The following is a 24,094-nucleotide window of genomic DNA, read 5'->3' as shown; positions in this document are numbered from 1 at the left end:
ATAAAATTGTTTTTAATAATTTGCATAAATTTGTTATTTATGTAGTAATAATAAATGGGGGCACCACAAGATAAACTGGAAATAGCTAATACTAAAATAGCAGTCTCGTTTGTAAAAAGTTTATTTAAGTTAGTTAATATTTCTGCGTAAAATATAACAATCTTATAATTCTGAAATCATCTCATAAATCAACACATTCAAATAGGAAACGACATCTAACATGGAGATCTAATCTATTAAACAGCAAACACTATGTACAAAGAGTGTGTGTGTGTGTGTGTGTGTGTGTGTGTGTGTGTGTGTGTGTGTGTGTGTGTGTGTGTGTGTGTGTGTGTGTGTGTGTGTGTGTGTGTGTGTGTGTGTGTGTGTGTGTGTGTGAGATGAGGGAGATGGGTGTAATGACATTGGATGTCCACCAGGTGGAGGCAGACGTCCGCGGGTCAATGTGAGTGGGTCTAATGAACGTCCGGTGGATGAGTTGGGATCCTCATCCAAGATGGCTCCCCTGATGCGGGTCGAAAGAGCCAAAATTGTGGACCGGCTGCGCTCCGCGGAGCAGCGTTACCGTGGCGATTGGTGGGACGCTTTACGAGGTCACGTGACGACCGGACAACACTGTCAGTCCGGTTCTGAGCCGGAGTTTTAACTGGATGTCGGAACATGCAGTCAGAACTCTCATGATCTGTCCTTAGCGGCACAAGCTAGTGGTTCGGATGATAATGTGGCTATGTGACTATCTACGCGCGGGCACAAACTGCTTGGAAACGGAGGAGGGGATCAGCGTCCCAGAGTCTCACAAGCACAAAATAAAACATACAGCGATATCAACATAACATCATTCTACCTATTCTGCCCAGACACAGCCTCTTACTTGGTCAGAAGGTGGGTGGAACGAGCCTCCGTTGCCGGAGAAAATCCTTTGATTTGCGGCCACGGGCAGTTCTTTCGAGTCCCGGTGAAAGGAAGACCTGAGTTGCATTTTGCGGCATGGAACACGGGGGTCCGCAAACGCACTTTCAGTAACCTAGCACTTCTTGCGTGGATGCAGAAGCGAGCTTCAGGTTAGCAGGCATGGTGAAGCTGCGCGGCTGTGTGGGTCCCGTTGAAGGAAAAGAAAAGACGGACAAAAAGTACGTTTCCACAGCTTTTCCAGCTCGTCCTGCGAGTTGGAAATGTTCGGGCCAGTCCGTGTGAGCCAACACGCGGCCCTTTGTGTCCCCATACGAAGTTCTGCGTCTCGATCAACGCAAGTCCCTCTTGGAGATGGTTGAATTTTCACGTGTTGGACTTTTATAGTTGTGTGTCATGGTCCGACCCCTGGGGCGCTCCGGCTGCGTCTCAGCCAATCTCCTTAGGCTGGTGTCAGGTTTCCAGACCATGGGTGTGGCGGAGTTGGTCGGTTCCCCTGGCAGTGAGTTGCAGGGATGCAGCTCCCGAGGTTTGGGCTGGGGGCCCCCTGGTGGGGGGTCACGTGACCAATGGCGAATTTCTTCAGTGGTGACCACGTTTCTTTGAGAACAAAGAAACGTGGTCAATCCCCCCCTCCGTCCGGAGTGGGGGTGAGCATGGTGGTCAAGGCCCAACAGTACCATAACCAAAAGCCTATTGTCTTACAATTGATGTTTTTAAATTGTTCAGAAATATACTGATGCATGTGTTTTTACATTGACTGAATACTTCAGTCACCTTAAACCATTCGCTTGAAAAAAACTGCCATGCAAAGGTTCCTGCCATTAGATATTTTGGGTACAGTGTTTTGCCCAAAGACTTATACATACACAGTCAAAGTAAAAAAAAATGTAGCACAAATATAGGGATTGCAAGATAATCCACGGTACCAGAGCAGTAGTGTAGGTGACAATGGTTCAAATCCAGTGGCGGCTGGTGGTAAATTTCTTCGGTGAGGCTCCTCATTATTATTCAATTTCAGCCAATGTTAATTTAAATACAGTGCATTTATAAACGACATTACCACAATCTTGGCCTATTTTGTGATTGAGAGAGGGCCCCAGTGATGAACATTATTGTACTTTTTAACAGCCAGTAAATAGAGAGCACTTATTAAGATGACTCTTTTATTAACCTACTTGTAAACAAATACAAGCAGATTCTTTATTAGTCCCTTTTAGAAAATAAATATTTTTTGGGACCGGCTTACTTGAAATGACAATTTGAGTTAATTAAAAACAAAAGCTATATCAGGTATATTTTTAAACAACATGTTAATCCATCTTTCAAATCATTTTAGAATGCTTTGAAAGAAACTGTTATAGTTCACGGATTGTGTATGACCCAGAAGCTGACGAGGCGACAGATAGCAGTGAGAAGAGGTTATTTATTAGTGGACAATCTTTTTAGACAGTGGACAATATTTTTAGGAACAAAAGAATCAACGTCCCTGGTGTCGCTCTCTATGTCCTCTGAGAGTCATCTAGAAAGGCAAAGTCATTTCTTATTTCTCATACAATACCAAAAAGGAAAAAGAATTGGAAGAAAAAATCAAAACCATGGAGACAGCTCATTCCACCTCCCAGGACGACTGCTTATTGGTTAAGTTGAGGAAATTAAAAATGGACTTGAACAAAATATAACATAAAATACAATTTTAATTGCAGAGAGTATGCGAGAACTTTGAACATGGCAATAAATCCAGCAAATTCCTAGCTAATCAGTTAATACAAAATAAAGAAAAATGTACAATCCCCTCAGTTAAAACTCTTCTTCTAATACCGGATAAATACCCCACACTACCATCTCGCCAGGGTGCAAACTACGGGTTACGAATGTAACTATGGTTCTTTGAATCCTGAATGATCACCAAAGGTGGTGCTTTAAGCACTGAGTATTCCCCTTCGCGCATGCGCAGTGCGAGTATGTATACCAACAATGTCACCTGTGACCCCTGGATGACCCGGACGGAGGTTATATCATCAGGTGTCGCTCCAGGGAACTTTCCTACAGAATCTTCTCGCGATCACACCAGGATTCTGAGTGACAAAGAGCTCTGGCGGTCATTCGGGATTCATAGAACCATAGTTACATTCGTAACTGTTTGTTCTATTTCATCCCTGCTGACCGCCAGAGACGATGCTTTAAGCACTGAATGACTAATACCAGAAAGGTCACGAAGAATCATGCTTACCACTGTTCAGTGTGTAGGGTCAGAGGTCTCTGGCTGAAGGACCACAGCCAGTGGATGAGGTGTAGCCACATTGACCCTGTAGAATCTGGAGAAAGTGCCCGGCCATGCCCATGAGGCCGTGGCACAGATGTCCTCCAGGGGCACTCCCTTCAGGGCAGCCCATGACATAGCAACACTCCCAGTAGAGTGGCAACGCACACCAGATGAGAGGGGACGGTTACTTGCCCCATATGCATGGGCAATTACGTCGACAGGCGTTGTCTGGAGACAGCACAACCCCTGTGAGGACCACCATAATAGAGAAAGAGCTGAGCAGGCCCCCGAAAGCCTATCGTAGCTGCAATGTAGGCCCTCAGGGTGCGCACTGGGCACAACAGTTCAGGTAGGACCACTGGCTCCCCGGGAGGAGGGTTGAACGTGCCAGTCGAATGGGCTGTTAAGGCGAGCGTGGTACAGCACCTTAGGGAGAAAAGCTGTGCTTGGCCACAGAGTTACTCCTGAGCCATCCAAATTCCACCTTAGGCATGTGTCGTTGATTGACAGGGTGTGCAGCTCACTGACACGCCTCGCAGAGGAAATGGCCAGAATGAACGTAGTCTTAAGCGTAACCCAGTTTAGCTCCACTTGCACCAAGGGCTCAAATTGTGGAAGGCGTAGTGTCTCCAGCACTAGGGGAAGATTCCATGCTGGGGACCTCGTGGTGTCTCGGAGGATGCAACCGCCGAGCCTCTTTCAAGAAAAGGGACACCAACCTGTGGCTACCAATCGTGCCATTGTCGACCATCATATGTCGACAAGATATTGCTGCGACATAGAGTCTTAGCGTTGAGGGAGAAAACCCTTTGTCCAGAAGGGACTGGAGGAAGTCCAGAATAGTTGGCACAGGGGAGTGCACTGGGTCCTCCACCCGCCTTGTACACCAGTTGGAAAACAGTTTCCATCTGTTCTCATACTGGAGGCGAGTAGATGGTGCTCTCGCATTCATTATAGTGTATCTCACTGGGTCGGCACAGACAATCAAGAGCGTCTCGGGCCATGAGGGAAATGAGGGGAAGGCATACAAGAGGCCATCTGGCCGAGGATGAGCCAATGCGTTCTGGCCGACAGGACTGGTTGTCTCAGCCAAGGAGAATCACAGAGGGTAGTGGGTCGACTGATCTGACACAATGAGGTCCACCTCTGTTCTGCTGAACAGGCTCCAAATAATGTTCACTACCTCCAGGTGGAGGTGCCATTCCCCTGACGGTGGTTTCTGATGGGAGAGGAAGTCTGCAAGGTGGTTCTGCTCTCCCGTTATATGCATTGCTTGTATGCTGACCAAGTGGGGGGCTGCCCATGTGAGGAGCTCCCTTGCCATTTCCAGCAGCCGTGCAGACTTGGTACCACCCTGATGATTTATGTGATACACTGTTGATGCGTTGTCTAACCGCACCTTGGTCCTCCACAGGACTCCGTGTTGAAAACCATGCATGGGCCGTCATGCACTGCCACACTGCACCCCATCCTGAGGTAACATTCTCCCTGCACGCTGCCTGCACAGTAGAGGCTCAATATAATAAACAAAAAACAACCACTGTACTTTGGTCCTCACCCATACTGGGCTTATCAACAGAGGATGATATCAACTTACGGCCGGTGAAGCTAACGTAATCAAAACCACGCTGGGCTCTGGGCGTGCACACCCGACCCACCAGCAAACAAACTGAGCCAGCTACCGTAACCGTCAGGAGGAGGCTGTGCAAACGCGGCCGTCAACAATCTGTTTCTATTTTACTGTTAAAAAAGCTACTTACCTTGTCCAGCGTGCATCAGCATGGCCTTTGCCAACAGAAGTTGAAAACGGGTAAAGCTACCACTATCCAAAACACTGTTGCAGCTCCTGGAAGGCGAACGCTTGCTGCTCCGTCCTACCATGGTCTCAGAGCTACAAGCAACGGAAGCTGTATGCTCAATTCTCCAGCAAACTGCGTGCAAGAAGAAAAAAAGGAAAGTGCCCTGGAGTGACACCTGATGATATAACCTTCGTCCGGGTCATCTGGGGGTCACAGGTGACATTGTTTGTATACAGAACTTGCACTGTGCATGCACGAAGGGGAATATTCAGTGGTTAAAACACCGCCTCTGGCATCTGCTTTCAAACACCATACAATAAGAGCCTGCATCCACTGGGATAGCTGTGTGGAGGTGTACAGCAGCCTGGGAGGCTGCACGGGAGCTGAGATGGCGCAGACACAGCGTGGAAGTGCGAGAGAAACCAACCAGCAGCAAACACCTGCTGGAGCAGCTGCAGCGGTCCTCCCTGTGGCAGCGAGTGGAACCACGCTCCAACTCGAGTGCTGCTACAAGGGAAAAAGAGCGCCTGAGAGAATTTCAGCACGGTCAACAGAATGGAGAATAATGCTCAACAAACAAACTGTAATGACCACTAAATTGGGGAATGTTCTTCAGACTTTTGGAGAGCCATTATTTCAATTTTATTAGGAACCAGGCAGAAAGACCAAGGCCAAGGCCTGGCCTGTAGACGAACAGAAAGAGAGAGAGAGAGAGAGAGAGACTGTTGCTCTTTGCTGCTCCGTTAGTATTTATTTTTCCGGAGTTTCCACGGATCGTTTGAGCTGACTCATTACGTAACTGATTACGCATGCGCACTCTCACATGGACGCAAACGCCATGTCATTTACGCATGCGCATCCGGTATTCTTTTCAAAGTACAAGCTAGGTTGGGAGAAGATTGTTTTGAAAATACTTTGTTTTGACTTTTATTTTGAAGTTGCGTCCAGGAATGCTTTTAGGAAATAAGGTCGAGTATGAAGCGCTTATTCAGTTGCGGATCTCGGGTCGGCACGTGCGCGCACCCAGTCTCTGCAGTTTTTTTCACACCTCTCTGAAACCGGAGCGTGAAAAAAAAGAAAAGAAAAAAAAGAAACTGAAGCGCTGTTTTTCGCACTTTCGATTGTCCAAAACATCCCGTAAATACTGGTATACCGAACAACCCCAAGAGAGATCAAACCAAAACTCAATTGTTCGTCTCATCGAGACCTATAAATCACGCACTGGTACCCCTGACCTAAATCCCACAAGAAATCCACAATTTGCCTTCAAAATAAGATTTACAAAAGCTACCTCCTCTCAGCACGGATATCGGATCCGCTTCAAAACACTAATAAATGACAGGAGGCTCTCCTCCTCAATAATCCAGAACAACGTTAGTAGTTAACCCTAACAACAGCTAGTTAGCTTAGCAGATTAGCACGTGAGATAACGCCAGATTCCTGGTCAGGGACACCTGGGGAGTAACCTGTGTGATTTTCAGGTAGATAACAGGTACTAGCAAACAAAGTTTGCTCAATTGAGCTGATATTTAGGGGATGGCCTAAAGGGGGGGCTCGGGTCACAGATCACTAGCTAATTAGCCAGGTCCCACCCACTGTTGGCCCCACCATAGGTTTAGGGTGACAGGACCAACCACAGCTGAAAGTGCCTTGCTTTGATTTATCTAAACACCCCCCACCATCCACACCCACTATAATAGATCGTTTTCTCTGGAAACCAGAAAAATTAGGATTGGGGTTAGGTGGTGGCCTCTATGCCACAAGCGAGATTAGATTTTAGTTAGCTTTCCAAAAAAGCCCCCAACATTTTTCAAAATAAAAGTCCTTTATGTTAAAACCTTCGCAATGTGTATGTGTTCATTATTTAAAGGGGCCAGAGGCCATGATTGGCATGATTGGGCCACAGGCCATGACTGGGGCGACCCCGACAGGCCAGGGTGCGAGGTCTGACCAACACTGCTTGCAGCTTTAATTTTTTTTATGTTTGTTGTAAGTCATTCTGAGTGTGTTCCTATGTTTCAGTTTTTCTTATTTAAAGTTCCTAAGTTCAGCCTGTTGAAATGCAATGGTGTGAGATATTTTAAGTTTAGTCTTTTTTCAGCCAATTGAGGAAAAGCTAATGTCCTTAAATGTGATTCGATTGGGAAATTCAATTAAAAGAATAAAAGCAATGGCCTTGTTAAAAAGAGAGAAGGTACATATATATTTTTTGCAAGAAACACATCTAACTCAAAAAGAACATGGGAAATGATAACAATATGGCTTTAAAAAAAACGTATTACAATTAGGGATGGCTCGATACCACTTTTTCCCCTCCGATACTGATACTGCAGCCTTGAGGATTGGTTGATACCAATCCGATACCGATCCGATTCTTTTTGTCACTCTAAAAGTTGTTAAAAATACGCCGATGTAATTTGCTTGATACTGACATCTAAAAACATCACGTTCACTGTACAACAACTATTCTGGTCCCCAAAGAAAGAAGGAAAATATGTGACAACAACTGAAGTTATGCATAACTGCTGTGGCATTTGTAATCACAACAGACCCAGCTGCACCATTCAAATGTTTGAAATAAAATTAAAGTGCAACTTGGTGCAAATACTAAAATTTAATCATTTAATTCCAGTGTATAAACAGAAAAGTCACAATATACCTCAATGACATTGCAAAGCTCCAATAAATAATTTTATGAATGAAGATAAAATAAAAGCATCCTCACTAAAATAATGTAGGTAGACGCAAGTTACACAAAGCTTCTTGAGACACATCAAAACAAAAAAAGTCTAGGCTAAACATCTGATTTGCTGCACCAAAAGAAAAACAGAAAAACAAGGGTAAACAGAGATAATGCAATCGAGTGTCTTTCTTCTTTTGCATGCAACTTCTGATGTAGAACTGTGTGTAAAACACTCATGAAACTAAATATTAGAATGACCACAATTCCAATATTCACATTATGTTAACTGAAAACAATAAAACATGTTAACTGCCTGACTGAAAATACTTCCTATGATTGTGACATAGTTACTGCAACGTAGGACCTTTATGTTTTAGAGGTTGTAGAGGAAGTTTTAGGGGTTCTGCAGGTTTTAGGGGTCCTGGAGGTTTTGAACTTGCTTTAAGTTACCTTGTCTTGCAACATGAGGGGCAGATTTGTCTTTCGAAAGATTAACATTTCAGCCTTCTCAGCTGTCAGTCTGCTCCTCTTTTCGTCAATAATGTTGGAGGCTGTGATGAAGAGCCTCTCGCTCTCCACACTTGAAGGTACACTAAGAAATTTAGCAGCTGTGAATGCCAAGGAGGGCAATCTAGATTGGTTCCAATACAACCTTCCAATACAGCAGTGGATTGACTGAACGCAGAATAGTTGGCTTACTAAAGTAGGTCTGCACTTCAACACGTACACTTGTTGTGGCTGGCTCAGGACAAGGTGTGTTTTCCTCCATGATTTCGTCTAAAATGCTTCCAAGTTTGCTCTTGTTTGCAGCCTCCACGCGTCATCCACTCACTCATTCAAAATAAAGTAAAGAATCCACACATACCTGTCCTTATATCTTAAATCCAGAAGCATTGTAACTGAGTATATTGGCTCAATTTCCAGGTGCTTGAAACGCCTTCTCACAGCCTCCAAGAAGGTGCCTTTCATGGTCCTTATTCCCTCATCTGCCTTGTCTGGTCGAATAATAAAGCGTTTCAGGACTTGGACAATGGGGATGACATCAGATGCAGAAGCAGATGAGGAGCTCACCTCACTTGTCAACTCCTCAAAAAGGGCTAGACCCCCACTGGGTCGCAGTCAGTGTGGCTGGCAGGTCATACTCTGCTGTGTATGCACATGTTGGGGTCAGCGTGTGATCAGAATATGCAAATTACCCTAGTGATAGGCTACCGGAAGGTTCTACCCCGTCAGAGGTAATTTACATATAAAAGAATCGCCAAACAGAAGTAAATTGTTATTTACGGGTTGACAATTACTGATCACTAGCGGTAGACCACCAAAGTAATGGTTTACTGGAGTAATAGATTACTAAGGCAATGTACCAAGTGTAAGTTATGCAAAGCTATAAAGGTTGATTGAAGTAAATAGTCAGTTGTCCGCCAACAGCTTTGAGCTAAAAAGGGTTGCCTGACGGGAGGAACCTCCACGGGTGCCAGATCGCTAAGGCGGTCCACCAGTGACACGAACTGTCAACAGGCGTGACGGGTCACTCCTTTGTTGACAACTGCGGGTCAGTGGCGTGAACTACCGAAGCGTCTGTGGACCCACAGGAGGCGACTCGCGGGAGTAACCTGGGAATAGCTCAAGCTGCGAAGGCGTCACAAATGGCTATTGACTAATCAATGAACAACAGTACTTGATTACGAGTGATGATTAAATTACGGAAAGCAATCTATGATTCAAGTTATCAATGAAACAAACCTGCGATTTGTAAATCAATAACTGAAGGGAGGCTAAATTACTTCAGTGGAGTGAACCACCGAGGGTGATCTGCAAGTAATTTAGAATGGATTGTTAATCAAAACAAATTTGGTTATTTATCTAATAACAATCGGAAGTAATCAAGGAGGGGTTGGAATTAATTAAGTAAAGTCGGGATTTACTAATTAATACAATGAGTTATTTGAATGCGCTAAACCATTGAAAATGAATTAAATGCAGTTAGGAATATTAATTGGATAAACTTGCGCTTTATGAATTAATAATACTGGATAATTGGATGCTGAGATGCAAGAAAACCACTTAAAAATGATTAAAAGCAATCTTGATTATTAATTGAATAAATTGATTAATTTATTAATTAATAAAGAATACAAATTATCTATCTGCAATGAAGTCAATGAACAATAGCTTAGAGGCAATTCAAGTTGTGATTAGGTTAACTGGGTAACAGATCAATCAATAATAGTGCGAGAAATTAACCACGGAAAATGCGATAAAACACTTAAAAATGATTTAAAAGCAATGCGGGTTATCCCTGCGGGAAACCTGCATTCATTCGCCAACAACTCCTAGGTGTGTTAAATTACTCAAAGCGTTAAAATCATTGAAATTTTAAGAAAGGTTCAATTAAAATGGTTAAATTATTATTTCTGATTGAAATGATAATCGCACTTTAACTGAAGCAGGAAAGGAAGGCTGTAAATCCAAGCACTGACTGTTACAACCAGCAATTGTCACTGAAAAGCACACAAAAACCACCAAGAATCGTTCAATTCAACTATTAAGTGTTTATTAACAAACGTCTATTCCTAAATCATCAATCTACGAATCACATCTAATCAATAAACATCAAGCAAGATCTCATAAAACAACACAATACAAAACAAAAGCCAGCAAATAAAGTGTGTGTGTGTGTGTGTGTGTGTGTGTGTGTGTGTGTGTGTGTGTGTGTGTGTTCGAGTGGGGGGAGCGATGTGTGTGTGGGGTGTGTGTGTGTGCGGATTTGCGGAGCGAAAGGGGCGTGACTGGGTGAGAGTGTAATGACCACGAACGTCCACCAGAGTGAGGTAGACGTCAACGGTCCTGTGCAATCACCCAATGTGGCCACTAGAGGTGTGACGGAGCGCAGGGCGGGTGTGATGACTTAATGCAACCACCAGATGGCGGCACGAGCGGTTGCAATTACCCACGCGACTACCAGAGGGCGCCGAATGGCTCGGCGACTCAGTGGGAAATGGATGTGATTACCCACCCGGTCACCAGAGGCGCTCGGCGTGCTCTGCCTGGGATAGCGTGACGTCACTGAGCTCCGTGCACGGGCCGTAGCCGTCGGGAGCGCGCCGGATTTCTCGTGGCTGAGAAATCCGAGCTGCAGTGAACTACACACGGTCCCAGGGAGGGACTGAAAGGAGGCGCTCGGAGACAGCGGCGGCTGCACCGTGCGCTGGTTAGTGAACAGAGGAGGAGAGGAGAAGAGGAGAGAGAGGAGGGGGTGTCTGACTGTGTACACTGACGCGACCACCTCAGCTTACACGTACAGAGTCCAAAAACGGCTGTTCAGGCAGATATGGACTCTGGGAGCAGAAGCGTGAGCTGAGGGTGGGGAGGCTCGCGCTTGCGTGCGGTGATTCGCGTGGATGGCCGTCCACGCGTAGACACAAAAGTACTCAGAAACAGGGATCAGCGTCCCAAAGTTACAAGTACCAACAATAAACACACAGCAATAATAATATCACGTTATTCTAATTCCTGCCCAGACTCTAAGCCTTACTTGTTTGGACGAGGGGGAAACGTGCTTCCGTGGCCAGGTGAAATCCGTCGATTTGTGGCCGCGGGCGTTTTTCTGGCGTCCCAGAAAGTAGAAACCTGACGTGGACTACGGAGGGGGAACCCGTAGTGTGATCCGAGGGGCGATCAGGCGCTTCTTGCGATGAGGGGGAGTGAAGAAGCAATGTTCAGGTCGGCATGCAGACGAGCGTGCGGGTGCAGCGCGCTCGGGGTCCGGATGATAAAAAGAAAAAGGAAGAAAACAAAAATAAAGGGAATTCCCGCTTTTCTTGAGCTCGTCCAGCGAGGTGAAGAAAACTCAGGCCCGGTCCAGGTGAGTTAACACGAGGCGCTTTGTCTCCTTACGAAAAGGAAGAGGCTGGATCTCTTCCCGGGCCTGAATTTATACCGTTACGATGTCTTCCTGGCTCCCCGCTGCGTTGGCCGTGGTTTAGCCAATCCACGCGGGTTTGGCTTTCGCGTCACCGGGCCAGTGACCCGGTGATGACGGGTTTTTGGGTCCCCCTGCCGTTGAGCTGCAGTGCCGCAGCTAGAGGAGGGGGGGGGGACCCGGGGCCCCCCCAGGGGGGGATCATGTGATCAATGGCGAATTTTCCAGGGGTTGAGCACATGGTTTCTTTGTTCTCAAAGAAACGTGGCTCACCCCCTCTCGCCCCCCCCCCTTCCTCATGAGGGTGAGTGAACAAAGGATTTTGGCTCCAACACACACGGCTCGTTTCTCTGCAAGGAGGCTCTTGATCATGTAATACGAACTGTTTCAACATGTCCGTACGTCTTGCTGCAGACGTTTTGGCAGCATATTCAACTCCTCTTGAATGTGTTGCAAGCGTGAGGATGCAAGTTGTGTGTTTGAAATGACCCACAATTTTTCTTCCAACTGCCAGCGCTTCACTCACACTACGCTGTGATAGCACCGACTTGTTAACAAGAAGCTCCAATGTGTGGGCGAAGCATCCTACACTGGCAACCCCAAGATGATCCATTGCCTTTATCATATTACTGGCATTGTCCCGCAAGATTACGTGGACTCTGCTCTTCTTGATTTTCCATACATTCAGTATCTCCTCTGTTGCTGTAGCGATTGCCTCTGCTGTGTGTGAGCAACGAAACTGCTTAGCTTGTAGCACAGCTTTCTGCAATGTGAAATTTCAGTCTATCCACTGTGCCGTCAGACTGATTAGGGACACTGGACACACAGTTGTTAAACTAACCATAACTGCACTTTCCAAACGTTTAGAGATGAACTTGCTCACCTGTTTGTACTTGAGTGGGATTAGTGTATCAGAGATGCTGTGCCGATATGGTAGCTGATAGCGCGGCTTCAAATGTTGTACCAAACCTCGAAAACCCAAATTTCCACTACACAAAGTGGTTGGTCATCCAGAAAAATGAACTCGACAATTGTCTCTGTTATCATTTTGGCCTTGGTGCTCTCTGGAGCTAGTTTTGCACTGTTCTGTAGTGTTTCCTGCAACGTTGGTTATCGTGGTTCGCTTTTCTTTGTGCTCGCCTGTAAAAAGTCTCCGTACTCCTTTCAATGATGCTTCTGCAGATGTTTTCGTTGTGTTAAAATGTCCGGTTTTGCTGCCACCCCTTGAGACACTCATTTTGCAAACGTTGCATTCAGCTGTTTTACTTTTCTCCTCCGTTAGTGTAAATTAATTCCACACGGCAGACAAGACTACAGCTCCTCAGCCCTGTTGGAGACTATGTGGCTGTGAAGACGCACACCACACACAAATCTTTTGTAGCTTAAAAAAAGGGAAAAAAACGGAAATAGTTCTGGAAATATATACATTGTGTCTTGGTTGATGTACTTGGTTATGACATCCCACTCTCATGCAGTGTTTTGTACTTTGGTCATGTTTTGCCAGCCACAATCAAGGAAGACCAATATCTGGTTAAGACTCTTCTTACAGCAGCAAGAAAAACTATAACTAAGAAATGGTTTAAACCCAACCCACCTACGTGGGAATAATGGTTTGGGCTGATTGAAGAATTTAAGACAATGGAAATATTGACTTTTATGTTGGCATTAAGGGAAGAGTTATTTGTAAAGAGATGGCTGACATGGTCACTTCATCAAAAGACACTGAAAGGACATTGACCCTCAATCTGTGGCCACACTGAAAGGAATAAAATACTTTATTTTCCATCACCATTAGCTCCTTCCTGCATGCTTGGTTTCTTTGTTAAATTTGGTTGTTTCTGGTTTATTATTATATGTTTGTTTTGTCAATTGTGGCAGTAGAGCATGCCACCGCCTGGTTCCCCAACAGAGGCACGGAGTCAAGAGTTCCAGAGACCATTATTTTATTAAAGTTGAACCAAACTCACACAACACGTCTGCACACAGGCTTTTCAGCCTGTCTTCTGCCTGTAACCTCGTGTCTCCGGGCGGTTCCTCCTTTATGGGCAGAGAGGTTAGGATGCCCACCTGATTCCCATCAGAGCTTAATCACCTCTCTGCCACATACAGTGGAGGAAATAGTTATTTGATCCCTCACTAATTTTGTTAGTTTGCTCACTGACATAGAAGTGAACAGTCTATAATTTTAAAGGTAGGTTCATTTTAACAATGAGAGACAGAATATCAAAAAGAAATTTCAGAAAACCACATAGTATAGAAGATATAAATTAATTTGCATTTTATCAAGTGAAAAAAGTATTTGATCCCCTGGCAAAACATGGCTTAGTACTTGGTGGCAAAACCGTTGTTGACAAGCACAGAGGCCAGAGGTTTCTTGGAGTTGATTACCAGGTTTGTGCACATATCAAGAGGAATCTTGGTCCACTCTTCTCTGCAAATCATCTCCAAATCCTTAAGGTTTCGAGGCTGTCGCTTTGCAACTCAAAGCTTCAGCTCCCTCCACAGATTTTCTATGGGATTAAGGTCCGGAGACTGGCTCAGCCACTCCATTACCTTAACATGCTTCTTTTTGAGCCACTCCTTCGTTGCCTTGGCCTTATGTTTTGGGTCATTGTCGTGCTGAAAGACCCATATTCAGCGCCCTGGCGAAGGGAAGAAGGTTGTCACAAGGGATTTCACGGTACATGGCCCCGTCCATCTTTCCATCAATGCGGTGAAGTTGTCCTGTCCCCTTAACAAAGAGACACCCTCAATGCATGATATTTCCACCTCCATGCTTGATGGTGGGGACGGTGCTCTTGGGGTATTTTTCTTCCTCCAAACACGGTGAGTCGAGTTGATGCCAAAGAGCTCGATTTTGATTTCATCTGACCACAGCACTTTCTCCCAAGACTTCTCCGAATCATTCAGGTGATCATTGGCAAACTTCAGACGGGCCTGTACATGTGCCTTCTTGAGCGTGCGGGCACTACTGGATTTTAATCCATTGTGGCGTAGTGTGTTACCAATGGTTTTCTTGGTGACTGTGGTCCCAGCTGCCTTGAGATCATTAGCAAGCTCCTCCATGCTGTCCCGCCAAGGCCTTGTCTTCTTCCGTGGAGCCGGGCTCCTCCCAGACACGGTCTGCCAGCACGCTGCCGCCGCCTTTTCGACCGTCAATGACGTGCGCTGCTCTGGGGCACCGAAGCGCCGTCCACCTCCATGGTGCGGGGGATCGGCCGCATCACGCTCAATGTGCGCACCTCCTCCTCTTCTGGGGAATGGAACGGCACCACCGGCGCAAGGGCGGACTGGTCCTCCGACGCGCCGCCCCCACCGGGACAGCAGCGACTCAAAGAGGTCAGTTTGCCTTCCCTTCTGCAGCAGGAGAGCCTCATCAGCTGCTGATCATGAGTGCTCCTGCTGCAGCCAGATGAAGTCCGTGAGCAGCTGTACCTTCTTGTATGTGTTGTTTTCTGAAGGGGTGGAATATTTTGCGTCTGTCCATAATTTCACTGGGGAATTGATGGTTCATGCCAAAGTCCGTTCCTTTAAGCTGTTTGCCTTGTTGCTGTACTAGTTGTTTGTGTTTACAAGTGTTAAAACTTTGCTACAATGGGATGATTGTGATTGTTTGTCGGCCATGGTGCACAGGCAGGAGAAGTAGCTTTTGATGTAATCATCCAAGTCTTCCAGTTTCGGTGGTGAAAAAGTTGATGGCTTTGTTCTTGCTAGTTGATTGCTTGTGTCTCGCTCACGCCGCGAGCCAGCACAACGCCTATCACACACGTCAGGCCGGCGCCTGCTACTCTGCGGCTGCTGCTTTGCTAGATTATTAATAGCAGGCAGATCAGAATCCCCCTTCAACAACAGGACTGCGTTTGAGGCTAGTGAGATGGGCTCACAGCCTTCACAGATCTGTGACCAGAAGAAACTCTCAGGACACTCAAATAACATGGAAGCTTATTATGCAAACCCTGGATAAATCTCTCGTGTGTGTGTGTGTGTGTGTGTGTGTGTGTGTGTGTGTGTGTGTGTGTGTGTGTGTGTGTGTGTGTGTGTGTGTGTGTGTGTGTGTGTGTGTGTGTGTGTGTGTGTGTGTGTGTGTGTGTGTGTGTGTGTGTGGGTTGGGTTGGGGTGGGTGGGTTCGTGCGTGCGTGCGTGTGTATGGAGGTGTGCTATTCGGGCCCATTTTGCAGCAAATCAGTGATCCCTTCCTCAGACCATGTTGCCATGGTAACCGGTGAGCTGTGACACCTGCTGGTGGGTTCCAGTGTTATGTTCTGTGTGTGTTTTTTTCTTTTTTCTTTTTTCTTTTTGGTTTGGTTTATTTGTGTTTTTAACCTCACAAAGGAAGAAGTTGCTGGGAAAGAGAGCATGTGTGCATGCCCAATGCATATTCCAAGAGCCAGTAAGTGCTTGGCTGCCTCTGTTGCCACTGTGCACATGCCGCTCTGCATTCCTCAGCTTGACAGAGGATGTCTACATTCCAAACTCAATCCTCAGAAAGTGAAGTAGGGACAAGGGATGCACCAATCCATATTTTTTCCTGAATTTGGATATCTTACGATACCGATACTATTCCGATACCAGAGCTTTGTTTGCTTTAATATTGTTATCATTATTGTTGATTTTATATGAGGCCTTTATAAACTCCTCTCTCCAGGAAAGTATGAAATGTACGAATGTATGCATGCATGCTCCCAAAAGGCAACCTGAAGTAAGTGAAAGGTCAGAAAAGGAAGCAATTTCAAACTATTTATGTTCAATTTGGACAATATGGGGGTCTGCATGATGTCATCATCTCATAAATAAACTTGATATATCTTTAAAACCTCAGAATCACTTTATTAATCCCTGGGGAATTTCTTTAGCACAAACAGCATTTTTTTCCAGCACTAATGAGGCACAAACAATTGGGACTATTTTCAGGGAGTTTAGCGTGTAGTGGGGGCAGCTACACGGAAGTGTGAATCACCTGCTGACAGCGTGGAGGAGCGAGCTTTTCATTGTTTTAATGAATGATTTCGACACATCCAGAAATGAAGTGAAAGGAGCAGAAATTCACAGTGTAATGCCCAAATGTTGAAATATAAGCCCCAAATTCATTCACGCGTTATTTATTTATTTTTTCTCTATGGCCATTCCGAGGCTCCGGACTAAAACAAGACAGACGTGAAAAAACAACAAAAAATATACGAGGAGATGCAATGCTTTCTCACTCTTTGGTCTGCATTCAAGGCTCAGGCCAGACTACATCAAGCGACCCATACGAAACCGATAAATACAGTCCATCTCCTCGTTCTTGTATGAGTGCTGTCAGCACTAAATTGGTGAAATCAGTGACGAATCATGTTTTGAAGTGACGCAATGACGTGGCTCTCACTTGGCGTCATTAACGGTGGAAAAAGAACTGGCCCTGAACTAGAACCATGTTCTTTTTTGTGGAAAAGCCCTATTTGACCCTCCAAGAAGAGCGATGCCTCCTGGGCCTGGTTGTTCAAAACTCTTATTACTATTATACTCTTATTATTTTAACCACTGGTTAAGCCCTTACGGCTGGTTAAATTCTTAACCCGCTGTTAGCTAACCGACTGTTAAATATACATTGTTCAAAACATGGTTAGTCATCCCGTTAGCTAATGTTGCCGTCAAAGTTAACAATGAGGTTAACGTCACTGTTTAGCGTCCCTTATGCCGCTCCAACCACTTTCAGGTCTCCGTTCTTCCGCATTATGTCTTAAGCATTACCGGTTACCGAAAATTACATTGAAGTGGACGGCAGCGCAGTGTTTTTATCTGGTCTATAAAACTACCATTAAACATAACAAACAATGCTGCTACCAGGATATTAATGTGGGAACACGAAAACCGAGCTGGGATGATCGACGACATCATGTTGCCTCATGTTTTGTCATTTTGACCCCAGAGAACGAAATACAAAGTGGACTGTATGTAGCACCGGAGTGGCCACAGAGAAAAAAAAATTATAAAGCGCAGGAAGAAGATAATAAGTCATTACCTCAAATTAATAAAGCGAGGGAAAGAGATAATTTAATCTCTGGCCGTGAGATTCTTTTCCCGTGGCCACGAATTACTTACCTCTAGTAATACTGTAGTGAATGCGGAGCTGGTGTTGTGCTGTCACACAGTCAACTGCGTCTGATTTAGAATTTAGAAGTAGTTTTCCATTGTTGTTTTTCCAAGCTTTTCATTGTAATATAATTGTAACTAACTTCACTTCCAGGTCTTGCATCGCGTTATGATCGCAGGCTGGTGTCTGTATGAGGCTGTGTTGCGCTCTGCTATGAGTCGCCCCACAGCACTTCTTTGTAATGAAGCAATACTTTTAGTTTATCAGTAACTACTAAACAAACTACAAAAGCTTGGATTTTTCTTTGCCATAAAATGTGCCTTTTAATGGCACTTCATGTGAACACCAGTAACTTGATCACCAGCAGAGTTAGCCCAATGTCGCTAATTAGTTTAACTGCTCAGTGGATCCAAGAGGATTTTACGCCAAGCCATGCTACATGCAACCTGCTAAATAGCGGTAGCATGCAAAAGCGATGCTACAGGCTAAACATGATTGATGCATGACTGGTTCACTGAAACAGCGAGCTCGGTCACATAACCTCTTCTACAAGACAGGGCAGTTTATAGATAGGCGCTACGCAGAGATTGTACTAAGGAGATTCACAGCAACACATAGCCTTCACATATCATTTGCGTACGGAGTATAAATTAGGCTTTATGGCATTTAATAAATACTCGTATTGGTACTCGCTATCTGCAAGTAACTATTGGTTAAAAAACTGGCATCACTGAATCTATAGTTTGAGATCAATATCCTTTATTGACTTGCGAGTGTAAAACCTCTCATTTGTAAATGAATCAGTTTCCATCAGGTCTGTACTGAAGACGTGTGTGATTTTTTGTCTATATTCATAATTTATAAAATTTTCAAATTTTTTAAGGAGGAAGTTTATCTCACAAACTTATTTTTAGTAAATGACATGCCTATATCAGGAGTAAATCCCAAAGAAAACTGAGATCACCAAGAAACTGATGTCTGAAAGCTCTGGCTTCAGCTGAGAAAACCATCTGATAAAAGCTAAAAATAAAGATTTGGAGCTAAATGGAGACCAGCAAATACTTTGAAAATGATCAAAAGTAAGGGGTTATAGATTTTTTAGTGGTTACTTGATCCGGTAGGGATACAAACTGTGTGACAAAAACAGCCCAAATTGATATGAAGGGTTGACACCCCTGACTTTGCGCCGGCTTCATTACATGTAGTGTGAGTCAGTTTTTCCTCAAAGCGCGCTGCCGATTTTCACAGCTGTAAATGAACTCAAGAAGAAGGAAAAACAACGCACTCCTTCCCCCAACTTCCTTATTTCCCACTGAAATCTGCTCTTTTCCAAACATTCCACCTCTGCCAATGTGTTTGTAATTAAGCAGCAGGCTCTCAGCCACACGCTGGCAGAGCAGCCGCAGTATGAAGTAAATTTAAAATTTAAATTAAAGATTTTAACTGTAAATTTTACATTTCTTATTTTTGCTAATGCTGATTTGTTTAATAATGCAATGGTTTTGTATGACACTTTTCTTGACACTCAAAGACACTTTACATTGCACTCCATACTCGATGCTGGTAAACTACTTATGTAGCCACAGCTGCCCTGGGGCAGACTGACTGAAGCGAAGCTGTCAATTTGCACCTCTGAACAACTACTCACTCTCACACTGCATACACACAGGCGGTTCAGGATTCAGTGTCTTTGGCATGTTGGCAGGCAACCTGTTGCAACCTTCCGATTGGGAGACGACAACTATATCGACCGAGCCATGCCGCTGACAGTATTTGTCCAGAACTTTTAATTTATCATCAATAAGCAGGATTTCATTATGTGAAAACAATCTCAAACATTTTTCTAAGGTCCCGTTTACACAACAACGAATACGATTGTATACCCAAAACTTTCTTCACTTTTGGGTGGTCTGTTTACATGACACCATTGTGCGGATCCACTGTATCTGCAAAATCTTTATACCGGCTCCCAAGTTAGAAAGATTCTTTCACAGCCGCTTGTCCCTCCTGCAGCTATGGAGTGCTGTAGCTGTGCATGGACATCTCTCCCCCTCCCTCCCCTTCCTTCTGCTCTTCCACTTGTAAACAAACATGCCGGACCCATAGTGGTATGACTTGTGGTCTGTATTCTAGTTTTGTTGTCCATATCAGTAGTTTTATAGTTGAGACTCTCCCCTGATAGTATCCGATGCGTCATCAGTCCATACGGATGTCGGGTTCTCTCCATGTTCTTCACGTTTATAGCAGATTTTTCTCTGCACACATGTCTTTGTGGTTCCATTACAAAATCAAGCAACAGCGCACTTTTGTGGCCCGGCATCCTAAGTACATGTAGGTTGTCAGGGTGGCTGCTGCTGCAGTGTAAACCCACTGCGTTTTTTTTAACTGATTAGGTGTTGTCACTTGAAATGTTGTTTTCAAGTGAAAATACAAGACTTTTGTTGTAGTTTTGGGCTTCCGTTCACAAGACAACTGTGGCTACCAAAATGGCAATGTTCGAAAACGAATCGAACTATGTTTGAAAAGGGGGTGAACGCAACTTTTTAAAAATGCTCCATCTCTGTGTAGACGGCGGAAGCGCTGCTACTGCACATACGTACAATGGCCGGAGTAAATAGTTCTTCTGCACATGCTCAGTAGATGGACAATAACAACAATGTTTGCTTTCCTACCTTCTGTGAAGTCTGTAATTAGCCTCGGCACAGACAGGCAGGTTGGTCCTATTTTTCTTGGGATCTATATCCGGCCTTCATATGATCATGGATTACAGAACATTATGGTAACTGTGTGGGACTTATGCAAAGCAACTTTGCTTATTTTCCTAAATATTGACAATACATATTTTGTTTGCATGCACTAATTTGAAGATAATTCTACATTGTGGAGGACTAACTACACATTCCAGAAAATACAGGTCTGACAGAGGTGATTTTACCACAGAGATACCACCTCAGGGCTCGACATTAAGGCTTGTCCGAATGTCCAGGGCTCGTAAAAGCTTTGCTCGGGCAAAGTGAATCATCTACCCACCTTGCCCGAATGGGCTACTGGTTTTTTGGCGATATTTTGACGATTTCTCCTATCCAACCTGCGGAGATTTCAGATCCATGAAGCCTCGTCTGTGCTTCACAGTCTGCTGAAATGGCTCCACAAGTAGTTCCCTGCTTGCTGGCTGTAAAATGTGGAATGGCTTTCCTGAAGGGAGGCGTGTCTCAATGAGACGCGGAGTAATGAGTCAGGAAATCCATTCCACAGTTTGCAGGCAGCTGTCAGGCTAGTGTAATAGCACTGTGCTATCCTACTTCTCATGAGAACATGTGAGTTTAATTAAAAAAAACAATTACAGAAACCAAAGGGCAAGTGCTAAAAATCCTTAATGTCAAGCCCTGCACCCACTTTGAGATCAGTGGATGTGATTCGCCAAATACACAGAGAGAGAGAGAGAGAGAGAGAGAGAGAGAGAGAGAGAGAGAGAGAGAGAGAGAGAGAGAGAGAGAGAGAGAGAGAGAGAGAGAGAGAGAGAGAGAGAGAGAGAGAGAGAGAGAGAGAGAGAGAGAGAGAGAGAGAGAGAGAGAGAGAGAGAGAGAGAGAGAGAGAGAGAGAGAGAGAGAGAGAGATATGGAAAAACAAGAAATCAAGCTGAAGGGAACAAAATTGAGTGAAAAGACATAAACTGGGATCCACAGAGCTCTCCTCTGCTCTACCCCTTCAGAAAGTGTTCGTCAGTTTGTTTGCAGCCTCCAGGCCACGATTAACACCAGAAGTAGTTCAGAGAAGGGGGCACCCGAGTCTCAATACCTCGCACTATATCTGTACCAGCTTGGAGCTGTTGACCATTCTGCCCTATTTGTTACCTAATTTGTGTGGTGATCACAGGGAGTTTTCAGATATTTTCCATCCTTACAATCTATAAAACACCCACCTCTGGCTACTCCAAAATCAAGAAGGATTTTACTGTAAATAAAAGGAATCTTCTCGTGGTTTTATTAGTGTGAACCACCCATCTGTCTTCTTTATTCCGTAATTTAACTGGACCTGATTGCAGCAGATGAAGGCAAGCCAAGGGTACATTTACACTATGTTCACGGCAGCCCCGGCAGCCCCGGCAGCCCCGGCAGCCCCGGCAGCCCCGGCAGCCCGAAACATAGTGCGCCGTGGGATTTTGGGGAATTCTGAGGAAGGCGTGGAACATTATTCACGTTCTGTCAAGGCATTCTACGGATGAAATGTGGACGCCGGACCATTTTGAAAGCACTTTTATGCCTCAAAGGGCCACCATAAGTGAAGGCAATCATTGTATCCTGAGACTTTTGCTGGGTGCATACATACCTGTTGATTTCTTTTTCGGTGGCATAGCTTGTAGAAGGTGTTATGTCGTTGATTGCTCAGACTCGAACGAAACTCCCCTCCGGGCTCGGAGTCGGCTTCCTCCCAGACTGTGCGCGCCATGGCAAGCCGCGATTGAATGTGATGAAACGGAGCTGTGAGAACTGTGACAAAGCGCGGTGCAACGTGATAAAACGCAAAGCAACCATGAAACAACCGCGATGGAACGCCCACTACGTCACTTCCTGTAAGCCACCCGTCCCACTACAGACCGCCTCCAAGTTCTATCACGGCCAGTTACGTGCTGCCAATGACATTTATCCCGTTTTGCTACGGGCTACTAAGTTTCTCATCTGCGCCGTGGCCGCCATGGCAAATTTTTTGACAATTTAAAAATCTGGCACAGCACCCACGGCAATTACGACCTGTTTACGTTTGCCCATCCCGTCCGTCCCCCTGCGTTGTCTCACGTCCATCACGTTTTGTCCATGGTGGCCTGAAACGAAGCTGCCGTGTCTGCCGTGAACATAGTGTAAACGCACCACAAGCCCTGGATAGGTCAGCGGTCCATCACAGAGAAACAACACACACAGTCATATCGATGGGAAACTTAGATGTACCACCTAACATCAAACTAGAACCGGACGATCTTGCCCAGATCTTTACATCACCACCCTGTGGGATCGCTGATGCTATCTGTGGAGTATTACCCTTTTGTCAATACTCTGTGTTTTAACCCGACAAGTGAAGTGAAACTTTTGGGAGCCAGGGTCAGATGGAAAGATGCAAAATGTGAAATACGGGTTCAGTACTAGGGCAGTCTCAATGTATAGCGTCTCATAGAAATGACATTTTCGAGTCTGTTTTTTATAACTAAATCTGTTAAAGTGAGTAAATTAGTGCTTTTAAAGTTTTTCTTGCTTGTTTTGTTTTATAAATTTGTCTGAAAGAAGAACAAATAATATGTACACGTCGGCCCCATTTCAGAAAAGTTTCACGTTTACATGGCAACAATTTGAAAACAATGTTTGTTTCCACGGGAACGACAGAAACGCCGAAAGCAAAGTAGTTGTAGTTGCTTACACCTGTTGGGCTGAAGATTCCATTGAACTCCTCCAGAAGTTCTCCCCCAGAGGAGAATCACCAATGAACAGGCCATAAAACAGCAGGGAGCCGGCCAGAGACCCCGGAAGTTTTACAACCCCCTAGGTTGACAACCAATAAGGATGGTTGAACCCGACCCAAACACCACAGGGGTCTGAAATTCAAGCTTGGTGAAGCTTTCCCTACCAACTCTCTCTGCTTCTCAATCTGACCATCGAGGGAGACACATGTCTCTGCCTCAGGATGATAAAGAGAGCACCAAGTAGGAACAAAAGAAACACCAACGCCAGCCCGCTGGACGAGCAGGACCCAGTTTGGACTACTTCTTCTGTTTCCTCTATTTTGCCTTTTTTGGGGGGGTTCTGGAGAACAGAGCCACCCTCTCCTCTCCAAAATCATCTGCCTTGCTGTCCACTCCTGCAGCTGAAGCCAAGCCTCTGAATTCAGGACGCTGAATTCAGACCCGGTAACAACCAGTTACCACAGCCTCACAGAACCAACAGCACCACGGACGGTGCTGTCCAGCCACGGACGGAGAGAGCATTTGTCTGGGCAGAATAGGTCGAATGATGTTCTGTTGAGATTGCTGTGTGTGTTTCAATGTGCCGCTGAGGAGGCCGCAGCATCTCATATGTTTGTGTACGCGCGTTCACGCGCACCAACCAAGTCCGGGAAGCGGGTTTTCCACCTCAGAACCAGAGGTCCAAGTGAGCTCCAGTCCACTGGGAGCTCTGGGTGGAGGAACCAGGGTTCAGAACCGAGCGTTGCCAGAATTCTCTGTCTTTCGCTCTCATTCTTCCACTAACCCGGAGCCATATCTGATCAGATAAGGTCACAGACACACACAGCTACATGTAACAACCAACTTTTATCTGTTGCAAAACCACATCTGTCTCGATCACAAGAGTTCTAACTGCATGTTCCGACATCCACTTAGAACTCCGGCGCTCAGAACCGGGCCAACGGAACCGCCCATTCGTAGACTGCCTCGCTCCGAGACCGCCCTCGCGCA

The 24,094-nt window shown here is 45.3% G+C and overlaps 1 protein-coding gene across 1 annotated transcript in view; it reads left to right on the top strand.

Annotated features, from left to right (window-relative positions):
* Positions 1–24,094, top strand: part of slc24a3 (solute carrier family 24 member 3) — a gene marked incomplete at its 5' end in the record, with an annotated part of 263,277 nt that overhangs the window by 154,666 nt on the left and 84,517 nt on the right. The window lies entirely within an intron of this gene.

Source organism: Lipophrys pholis (genome assembly GCF_963383615.2).
Source record: "Lipophrys pholis genome assembly, chromosome: 15".
Lineage (NCBI taxonomy): Eukaryota > Metazoa > Chordata > Actinopteri > Blenniiformes > Blenniidae > Lipophrys > Lipophrys pholis.
The sequence above is the reverse complement of the archived record's forward strand: the minus strand, read 5'-3'. Positions and strand labels throughout refer to the sequence as shown.